Below are 11,848 nucleotides of genomic sequence, written 5' to 3'. Positions count from 1 at the left end.
CAGATTCCCTCTCCTTGAGGGAGGACAGTCTCTCTCTATTCAGGCTTTCAGCTGATTGGAAAGTCTACTGAGTTAAATGTTAATCTCTTCTTTAAAAATGTCTTCACAGAGATATCTAGAATATTGTTTGACCAAATGTTTGGCTACCATGGCCTAGCTAAGCTGACACACAAAATTAATGATCACAGTAGGACTCAGAAAATAAGGACTCTGACAAAAACTTGCATATACTGTAGGTAGCTTTGCTGAAGTGGAATAAAGTGTGACTCAGCACTTGGTGAATTTGGAACAACATTTACAATCTTAAGAACAAGATCTCTAGTGATGGTTTGATTCTGCCTCATTTTGGTAAGGAAAATATGGATTAACTATAGTTTTCAGATGTATTTAATATTTCTGGGAATATAGAGTGATGACATGACTGTGGTAGTAGCATCTATATTAATGCAACCCCTCTCCAATTCATCATGATTGTAAAAAGAAGGTTGTTTCAAACATGGGGAGCATATTTCCATCTCACTAGGAACATGTGAGTTTCCTGCCTGGCCCTGACTTTGGGGGCAGCGATGAGCAAATCCTTCCAGGCAATCAGGAGAGCTCTAGGTTAAAGTCTTATCACAGCTCAATCTTAGCATCAAGATTTTTCTTTCTTTTGAATCAACACACTTAGATTCCCACATGTTTTCTATGTGAGTATTTTTGATGAATATTTATTGGCCTGGGTTGTATTACCTTTCTCCCTGATATATATTTATTCTGGGGCTAGCATGTTTCAATTCTCAGAAACTACCACAAGTATTGACATTTATTTTCTAGGCTCTAAGAAAACATTATCTATGCTGTTTGGAATGACATTATTTGGTGTCTGGTTAGTTAAGAAATGGAGACACGGAAATCTAATCTTAGTTTGGGGTCCTAGAATGTCTTTTTAAGAGTATAATTTTTATCCATATATAAGAATGTTTTAAAAATAAGAGTGTACTTAGGCTTTACATAGTACTTTATAAACATGAATTCATTCTTTCTGAGTTCTTATGATGCTAAGCAAAGTAAAGTTATATTTTGAGTGGAGTTAGAAAAACCCTTGAAAAAGGAAATTGGCCTAAATTACTTGGTTGGTCAGGCCAGGAATTAAACCCTTGTCTCCAGATTCCCCGGCCAGGGCACCCTGAAAGGTGGTGGAGGTCTAGCTGACATCCTGGGAGGTCTGGTGAAAAGAGTATAGCCTCTGGATTCATGGGTTCAAATCTCTGTTCTATCCCTTATTAGCTGTGTGAACTTGATCGAGTTATTTTTGATGTCCCTCAGCCTGGTTTACCTCATTGGTCAAACATATGCCCATCAGAGGGTTTAATGTGAGCATTAAATGAGGTAACTCTAAATGTCCAGCATGGAGCGCACGTGAAGTGTCTGTGGCCTCTTCCCCCACTTTTGCTTAGTAATCACAGGTATGCCTCTCTGACAGAGGATGACTCTCTCTCTTTCTGAGCACTCAGAAAAAAAATCCTGCTCAAAAGCTAAGGAAAAACATCCAACTAATTTTCATCGCATGCTCTTGTGGACTTTTTTTTTTTTGCCATGCCACCCAGGATGTGGTCTCTAGTTCCCTGACCAGGTACCAAACCCATGTCCCCTGCAATGGAAGCACAGAGTCTTAACCACTGGGCCACTAGGGAAGTCCCAGGACTTTTAAAATAGTGTATTCAGTGGCATTATTTATGAAGTACCTGTATCACATATCTGTATCTGTACTGAGCAGTGTTTCCTGCTAAGCAGTAATGCATATTTTTAATCACTTTTTACTTATTAGAGTCCCCCATTCCCATCCTTGTTAAAAGAAGTTGGGGAATGGATTCTTTTTTTCCTCTTTCCATCTCTTGCTCCTCATACTGGGGGCCCACAGAAGTATGCAGGAGATAATTTACTTGCTTTTCTTTCTGGTTCATTGTTAAATTTGGGATGAGAAACACGGACAGAGTATTAAGTTTGGTGATCATTCTAGGAAGAGAGTGGAGTATGTGAGTGGAGTATGTAGAGTGTAAGGGAATTAAGAGAGAAGGCACTTTCTGGTGGACTTGGGTGAATATGGATATATCATTTAAGACATACCTCATGAGGAAAACTATCAAAATGAAATAAGCCCAGTACAGATTTAGTTAATAATATCCACCATTTGTTGAGTATCTATTTAGTATAGGTACTGTGATAAAATTTTATATGCTTTGACGTATTTATTTCAAGACAAGACTGCTATTATTCTCAAGTTACAGATAAGGAAAATAAGACTTACAGAAGCCTATGCAGCTTGTCAGTGACAAAGAGAGTATCACGAGTCTTCTAGTAACTACCATTCAATAAAAAGCTGATGATGTGCCAGCAATCACGCTAAGTGCAGTTCAAACATTATTGTAGCATCTGCATGAAGTAGGCATTATTACCCTCATTTTAGAGATGCAGAAACTGAGGCAATATAGTTATTGGAATGACTTAACTTGTACTTCAGTTATTTACCAGTATACTGATGCAGGGTGTTCATAAGTTGAGGTATACTGTTAAGCCTTGAAAGTATTAAAAATAAAGATAATTTCATCAGTGTGATCAATGCACTGCATAAACCTAAAAAAATGTACTATTAGACTAGTTCTGAATTCCAACTTAATATTTTCTATTGATGATGAATCAGCTCACCTACACCACCTATCTCACGCGTGTCTTGTCTCTCCTCTCAGTAGAGTTCTATATCTGTATCCCACTGCAAAAACAAAACCTTCATTTCTTCTTGTTCTCTTCTTTTATGAGAGTACATTCTCAAGTAACGTCTTAGGTAAACGCGCTGCTTTCTTTGATGGATCATTGTGTGACTGAATATGGTTTTTCGTTTTCTTTTCCAATTGATTATTCGGTGGGGTATAAAATTGTAGGTTGAGGAGAAGGAAATGGCAACCCACTCCAGTGTTCCTGCCTGGAGAATCCCAGGGACGGGGGAGCCTGGTGGGCTGCCGTCTATGGGGTCGCATAGAGTCGGACACGACTGACGCGACTTAGCAGCAGTAGCAGCAGCAGCGCCTTGAGACTGGCAAGTGCGAGGGTTTCACCTGCGTTCAGCTTTCCTGTATCGGCGTCTCCTTTCTACAGTTTTCTAGGTAAAAAATGTTGAAAGATTGCAGGAATTTAAGATATGAGACAAAGGATATACATAAAATCCTTCATTTGAACTAAAATGTTCCTTTCCAGTTTCTTGCAAACTGTTAACACTTAACCTAACTGAATGCACCTGTACAGAATCAGCAATAATTTAGGAAGTTGTTAAATATCAAGGCATTTGGGCTTTCTTGTAAGTAGTGGGCATAATAATTTTTTTCTTTAATGGCAGGAGCCATGGACAAAGATATAATTTAGGAATAATTGTGCCTGAAAAATCCTTTCACCAAAAATTATTTATGGCCTTGGAACTACATAGAGGTGATAGTTGCACATCTTTTATACTAAAATGTCTTCAACTGTACATTTTAATAATGGTTAATTTTTACCTCAAATTTTAAAAATGCTTTAATATTAAACAGCTTATTTAAATACTGGATCAAAAAAAAAAAAATTTTAGGTTGAAAATCATCTTTCCTCAGAAATTAAAAGGCTTTGCTCAAGTGTTTTCTGGTATCCAGTATTCTTGATTTCTGGTATCCAGTATTGCAGTAAAACTAACATCCAGAAACCCGATGTTAGTTTTATTCTCATTCCTTTATAGGTGACCCACTTTTTTTCCTCTGAAAATTTTAAATAAACAAAATATTTATCTTTATATATAATTATCTTTGTATAAATATAGACATTTATCATACATAAATATATATTTATTTTTAGTGTTTAAAAATTTTATGTGGCCGTTTTCTAGTCGTCAGTCTCTTTTTATTCATCCTTCTCAACACATGGTGCTCCTTTTGGTGTGAAGACTTGCGTATTTTTTGACTTACGCAAGGTTTTCTTCTGTAATTTCTTTAATAATTATATCCTATTGGTGTTCTTTTAAATGACATTTAAAATTTTCTTTTTCTGGAACTTGTATTAGTTGGATAGTGGATATTCTGACTTGGCCTCCATCTCATATTTTTGTCCATATATATTAGTATTTCATGTATATTGTATACATCCACATTTCTTTACATTCTGAGAGTTTTCTTCATCTTTCCATATCAACTATTCTATTGAACTTTCTACATTAACAGTTATATTTTAAACCCTGGTTTCTGCTAATTCTCTACTTTTTAAAATAGCATCTTGTTCTTCTGATAAAGATGGAATCTCTTCTAAAATCTGAGGAGGTGTCAACTTAAAAAAAATATATCTATTAGGTCTTGGTTTTCTCTCCTCTTCCCCTACTCTTGCCCTAATTCCCTTTTTCGCTTTCTTTCTCTCACTTCCTCTCTCTGTCTTAATATTTCTCTGTTATGGTGCAGATTTCTCTCAATATGGGAAAAGAAAGGCTCCTTTTACATGAGTATGACTTTTTGACTGTCATGCTTTGCTCTAATGAGTCCCTAGGAAGCTAGCTAGTGCAGAAGTGGAGAGTAAATGCAGCTTTGAGAGCACTGATTTTTTTTTTTTTTTTTTATTTTGGAGCACTAATACTTGCACTAGTCAACTTGATTTTCTCTGGACAGTTTGTCCAATTTCCTTGAAGAAAAATGCTCTGATTTTTGCCTGGGTTTAGCTGTGGGCAGTTCTTTGTGAAGGGGCGGGAAAAGTGTGGGATTGTGCGAATTGTTCTCTATATAGAACTCTCTTGAGTGCTTGTAATCTTTGCAGATTCTTTGGATATTGTGCATTTATATCATTTTAATATTTTTTCTTACCATTTTAATAGAGTCCAGAAGGGAGAGGAAATAACTGTTCATAGCCTGTTATCTTGAACTGAAAGCCCTCACTGTCTTTTGTAATTTATTAATTCACCAATACTTGTTGAACATATACCATCTTACTAGGTGCTGGCTTAGGCGCTAGAGATAGAAATTGGAATCAGATGCAGTTTTTCAGATATAGATCTAGGGTTTCTAGATCTAGAAGGAGACAGATGTTTAACAAGTAACTGTTGCAATGCTGAAAATGAGTAATAAAGCGTATAGGAGGACTTGATGAAGATCACATATGGAAAAACAGTTAATTCTGTTGGCAGTAGAAGGAAGGATACAAAATAATCAAATATCCCATTTAGGAATATGGGGAGTTGCTATATCTTTCAGACCACAGCAGTCTGAAGACACAATGACGTCATATTATCAGGGACTAAGAAGTTGCCGTTTCCTTAGCTGATGGAAGACCTCAATTGAATGTCTGCAGTGGCAGAGTGAAACACAAACCAGGGTACAAGTAGTTTGGGGGAGATAATCCCAGGAAGCACAGTGGGGAAGTGGGGAGGATGAGACAGGAAAGGAAGAATATCCAGTTTATTGAACTGGTTACTGCTTTGGGCAACTGGGGCTCGGAAGAACTTTGTGTAATAGAAAGCACCTAAAAATAATTCTTTTGGTAAGACGTTTGGGCATTTATCCACTGGCCCCTGGACTCCATTGGTTAAAGGTTGCATTGGGAGGTGTTATTACTCTTTCTTTTCTGGTCTCTGGCTACATGCAGGCTCAGTTGTCTTCTGTGGTTTCAGAGAAAAGTCTCTGAGCAGAAAAGCTGAGGGTGCTGTGGTAGGGATTTGAGTTGGAATCTGATGGGCAGAATGCTGTCCGCTGTAGCTGTGCAGAATCGGGTGGGCTGAAGGGAGGGGCAAGGACCACAAGGACCAGATGCTGCAGACCTCCATCTTCCCCTCAGCAGTTTGCCACGATGGCCGTGTATGATTGCAAACGTGTGGCCAGAGCCCTGTGCAGTCAGCGCTGACGTGTGAGCCCCGCAGAGCTCCTCACTTCTCTGGTGGCCACTGGCCCAGCGTGGATCCTCAGCCTGCTGCCCTCATCGCTGCTGTCCCCTACTGAGCCATGTCACAGCCACCCTGTGCCAACATCAAACCACCGAGGTGGGGAGAATTCTGTCTGTCTGACTCTGTACCCTAACATCCTGACTTTGATCCTAAAAGCATTAAGGCATTGAGAACCTGGGCAACTTCTGTGAAGCTGCAAATGTCACCTGGAAGAGGAACACCCCGCTCCTCTGTGACTTCTTCCTGCACCATCTCAGGTCAGGAGATGTGTTTTGTGCCAGACAGCACAGAGTTGAGGAAACAGGAAAGCAGTCAAGTGGGTTTTGTTGTGGGAATCAGGAGTGTAGATGTATTTGGGAAGAATTGAGTACTTCCTTTACCCTTTTGCTTTCTTTCTTTCTTTCCACTCACCACAGGGCATGTGGGATCTTATTTCCCTGACCAGGGATCGAACCCATGTCTCCTGCAGTGGTAGCACAGAGTCTTAGCCCCTGGATCCCCCGGGGAAGTCGCTCTTTCCCCATATGAAATCCAGGTAGGAAAGGCAAGGCGTGTAGAGAACAGAACTAGCACACTGAGGGGCTTCTATGTGTCAGATGTTATAATATTAGATCTCATTTAGCTTTTATAGCTTGTCACACTACTATGAAGTAAAGGTTATTATGTCCAAGGCACTCAATGCAACACCAGTTCAGAAAGAATAAAGCGTTTTTCCAAGCCTCAGAATTAGGAAGGGGCAGAGGTAGGATTTGAAGCCTAGTCTGTTTAGTTCTGTAGTCTCATCAACCATACAGCAGCTTAAAAGAGGAAAGAAGGGAGAAAAATCAGAAGTTAAATTAATTAAACTGGAGGAGAGCACTTGAAAGGCCACAGATTTGATTCCAGTTTGCACTTAGAACCATCCAGGCAGTCTCCCAAGTAAATTCCATGGGTCTGAGCAACCATTCATGTGAAAAAGGCCTCGGGGACTGATCTGGCCTGAAGTTCAGTGAGCCATCAGGTGACTGCTGCTACTAAGAAGGGCAAGTTTCCTTAGTTGGCAAAATAGAATTATAGGGAGATTTTAGGAGGTCATAGACCTACTGTGCTTTGTTCTGTTTAGAATTCACCTGGAGGTCCAGGTCACCACATTTCAAGTGAAACTAAGAGACTTTCAAATCAGTGTGGTTTGCTAAACTAAAAGAACCAACAGGAAGTTGGTGGTTTTAAAAATCTGATGTGTGAGATCTATTGTGGGCAGCAGATTTTAAGCTGGAGGAGGAGAACACTAAGAGAGACATGGTGGCTGTTTTCAGATACATAAAGGGCTACTAGACGATTTGTAGCTCAAGACAGTGACCAAAAAATAAGGGAAAGAAACACTTATTTACTGAGATCTACTGTACTCTGTCAGAGAAGGCAATGGCACCCAACTCCAGTACTCTTGCCTGGGAACTCCCATGGACGGAGGAGCCTGGTAGGCTGCAGTCCATGGGGTCGCTAAGAGTTAACACGACTGAGAGACTTCACTTTTACTTTTCACTTTCATGCATTGGAGAAGGAAATGGCAACCCACTCCAGTGTTCTTGCCTGGAGAATCCCAGGGACCGGGGAGCCTGGTGGGCTGCCGTCTATGGGGTCGCACAGTCGGAGACGACTGAAGCGACTTAGCAGCAGCAACAGCAGCAACTGTACTCTGTGTCAGATGCTGTATCTGGGACAAGTGCTTAAACTCAACTTGAGGAAGATGGAAAAACAAGTTGAAATATCCATCATTATGATAGGAATTCTCTCAGAATAAGCAACTGTACATACCAAACAGAGACCCGATTAGCGCTTGACAAAGATCCCGTGGAAGGAATTTCCTCATAACTCAAGCGGTTTGAATGGAAGATGAATGCCTTCCCAGATCTGTTCACCTTCTCAGATCTGTTAACCACACGTTCTATAAATGTGTGGATAATCTTGGCCACTTATCACCCTTCAAGGTCATTGAGGATAGGACACCCATCAATTAGATATATTAAAGTGAGAAAAAAGGGGATTCCCTGGTGTTCCAGTGGTTAGGACTCTGCTTTCACTGTCAAGGGTGCAGGTTCGATTTCTGGTCAAGGAACTAAAATTCCACCAGTCACACAAGGTGCGGCCAGAAAAGGGAAAATAAAGATCCTCCAAGACAAAGATAAAAAATTCTAAGATCTCCCAGAGAGAGAAAGTAGATCACATACAAAGCAACGTGGATCTTGTTGAAATAGGAACTGAAAATTGAGCATTGAGATACCACTTTATTTTTTTAAACTTTTAATTTTATATTGGAGTATAGTTGATTAAAAATGTTGTGTTTCAAGGATGCAACAAAGTGGTTCAGTTATGTATGTATATGTGTGTGTATATATATATACACACACGTGCATTCTGTGTGCTAAATTGCTTCAGTCGTGTCTGATTCTTTGTGACCCTATGGACTATAGCTCGATAGGATCCTCTGTCCATGGGATTCTCCAGACAAGAATACTGGAGTGGGCTGCCAGTTCCTTCTCCAGGGGATTTCCTGACCCAGGGATCAAACCTGTGTCTCTTAAGTCTCCTGCATTGGCAGGCAGGTTGTTTACCACTAGCACCACCTGGGAAGCCTGTATATACTATGTACATATATGTATCTATTCTTTTTCAAATTCTTTACACAATTAGGTTGTTACAGAATATTGAGCAGAGTTCCTTGTGCTCTATAGTAGGTCCTGGTTGGTGGGGGAAGGTAGAGTCAGGAAGTTTGCGATTGACATGTACACATTGCTGTATTTAAAATGAGATAGCACTTTACAATGATAAAATGTACAAAAAATTTTAAGGCTTGGTAAGTCCAAGCATTGGTCAGATAATTTCAAATGCAGAAAGAGAAACCTTTATATGCTGCTGGCAGGAGGGTGAGTTGGCTCAGTCATTCTGGTAACCAGTCTAGTGAGTGCTCTGTAGTAAGACTGAGAAGAATGCATATTCTCTATTACACACAATCCCCTTTGTAGTCATATGCCCCAGAGAGCCTCTTGTACAGTTCTGTAAAGACTGCATAGAGAGTTCTTTTTTTTTTTTTTTTTTTGGTGGCAATTGTTTCTGGTGGTAGAGAGTTGGAAGGGATTTTTGTCTATCACAATAAGAATGGATTAGTAAACCAAGGCAGAGAAGGCAATGGCACCCCACTCCAGTACTCTTGCCTGGAAAATCCCATGGACGCAGGAGCCTGGTAGGCTGCAGTCCATGGGGTCACTAGGAGTCGGACACGACTGAGCGACTTCACTTTCACTTTTCACTTTCATGCATTGGAGAAGGAAATGGCAACCCACTCCAGTGTTCTTGCCTGGAGAATCCCAGGGACGGGGGAGCCTGCTGCGCTGCCGTCTCTGGGGTCGCACAGAGTCGGACGTGACTGAAGCGACTTAGCAGCAGCAGCAGCAGCAGTAAACCAAGGTAGACACCTTGTATGGAATACATACTATACAGCAGTCACAATTCAATGGACTAGGTGTATCATGGTTTAACATCTACTGAGTTTTAAAACAAAAGGAAGAAAGTGATTAAGATCTATACAATACATTTGAAATACAAAAAGTAAGAACACATATGTAAAATATAATCTTTCAGTAATACATACAGATGCAGTGATTTGCTGTTAACATTAGAGTGGGGCAGGGGATGGAAGTGAGAGTATGGTGGGGGAAAAAGAGGCACAATGAAATAAAATAAGGTAAGAGACGATGCATAGAGACCATGCTAACTTCTGTATCTCCTATGATGTGCTGTGAACTAAAAAGGCTTTTTCTTAAGCAGCAGGAAAAATACGATTTGTGCTTTTTACAAACCTCAGTGAAATCATGTGTTGGTCTGCTTGCCAGTTTATTTTTTAATTGTATTTTCATTCATTTAATATTTAACACATTGTTATGGAGCATCCACTGCTCTCTCTCTCTCTCCATATATATCTATAATATATGTGTAATATATATACACACACACATACACACTTGGTACATCTCCCAGACTCTATACAGCGGGGGTACAGCTATGAATGACATTCCACAGGATAAACACCTAGAAGAAGCATTGAGGTCAGAGGGTAATCGATGCTGCTATTAATAAATTGTCCCCCAAAGGTCTATACCAACTGGTATTTTTTATTAGGTGAGATATTTTTGATGTGGTATTAATAGGGGCATTTCCCCAGGATTTGTTTCTCTAAATGTGGTTGAGAGGGAGATAGAAGAAGGGAGTTAGGATGACTCCTAAGGGAAGATGGGATTTGGGCTGTTCATTTCATGTGAGCTGAGACAGTCCCGAAAGAGCAGTCTGATGTGTATCAGAAGCACATGCTCCCCCGGTCTCTGCATCCCAGCCCCTCTTGCCCTGGCCTGGGCATTTCCCTTGTGGGCCATTTGGCAGCAGGCTCTATCAAGCACCTGCCATGGCAGCGGGAGAGGAAAACCCAGCTCATGATCATGGCTTACCCATTGTTACCTTCGCAGGAGAGCAGCATCTGTGTGGTGGGCTGGCACCCCTACCAGGCTTCCGATGGGCTTTCCATCCAGCTGCTGCAGCCCGCTGTGGCAACCCCTGGGCTCCACTCAGAGCCCTTGGCGGAAACAGGATGCAGTGTTCCCAAGCACGGTGAGCAGCAGCGGCTTATCTACAGTGGTCAGTGAGGCAGTCAGAAAATGTTCTCTTGACCTTCCTTCCTTTGCTTGTTTGAAAACCATGACCCTACTTTGCTTTATGGAGGAGGCGACTGAAGAGTTCTAACTAAGTGGGGTATAAACATGAAATGTTTGTGTTTCTTCCCATTATTAATTTCTAAAGCGTTCATCTGAATTCCCATTTCCCACCGTTTAACATCTTCTGTAGATTCCATAACTCTCTACTCTCTTTCAATTATAAAACTTTCAGTCCATTATGTTTTAAGGTGTCAATCTCAGACTCAATTTAAATCTAATCTTCTCCCTCTTCCAAACCACCAGGTTTGACCTGAGTCCCGGAAGGTCTGGGGCAAGAGTGTACACACCACTTTTTCAGATCAGATCAGTCGCTCTGTCGTGTCCGACTCTTTGCGACCCCAGGAATCGCAGCACGCCAGGCCTCCCTGTCCATCACCAACTCCTGGAGTTCACTCAGACTCATGTCCATCGAGTCAGTGATGCCATCCAGCCATCTCATCCTCTGTCGTCCCCTTCTCCTCTTGCCCCCAATCCCTCCCAGCATTAGAGTCTTTTCCAGTGATTCAACTCTTCGCATGAGGTGGCCCAAGTACTGGAGTTTCAGCTTTAGCATCATTCCTTCCAAAGAAATCCCAGGCTGATCTCCTTTAGAAAGGACTCGTTGGATCTCCTTGCAGTCCAAGGGACTCTCAAGAGTCTTCTCCAACACCATAGTTCAAAAGCATCAATTCTTTAGCGCTCAGCCTTCTTCACAGTCCAACTCTCACATCCATACATGACCACTGGAAAAACCATAGCCTTGACTAGACGAACCTTTGTTGGCAAAGTAATGTCTCTGCTTGTTAATATGCGATCTAGGTTGGTCATAACTTTCCTTCCAAGGAGTAAGCGTCTTTGAATTTCATGGGTGCAGTCACCATCTGCAGTGATTTTGGAGCCCCCAAAATAAAGTCTGACACTGTTTCCACTGTTTCCCCATCTATTTCCCATGAAGTGATGGGACCAGATGCCATGATCTTCGTTTTCTGAATGTTGAGCTTGAAGACAACTTTTTCACTCTCCACTTTCACCTTCATCAAGAGGCTTTTTAGTTCCTCTTCACTTTCTGCCATAAGGGTGGTATCATCTGCATATCTGAGGTTATTGATATTTCTCCTGGCAATCTTAATTCCAGCTTGTGCTTCTTCCAGTCCAGCGTTTCTCATGATGTACTCTGCATATAAGTTAAATAAGCAGGGTGACA

The sequence above is a fragment of the Bos javanicus genome, chromosome 6 (assembly GCF_032452875.1).
Source record: "Bos javanicus breed banteng chromosome 6, ARS-OSU_banteng_1.0, whole genome shotgun sequence".
NCBI lineage: Eukaryota > Metazoa > Chordata > Mammalia > Artiodactyla > Bovidae > Bos > Bos javanicus.
The sequence above is the reverse complement of the archived record's forward strand: the minus strand, read 5'-3'. Positions refer to the sequence as shown.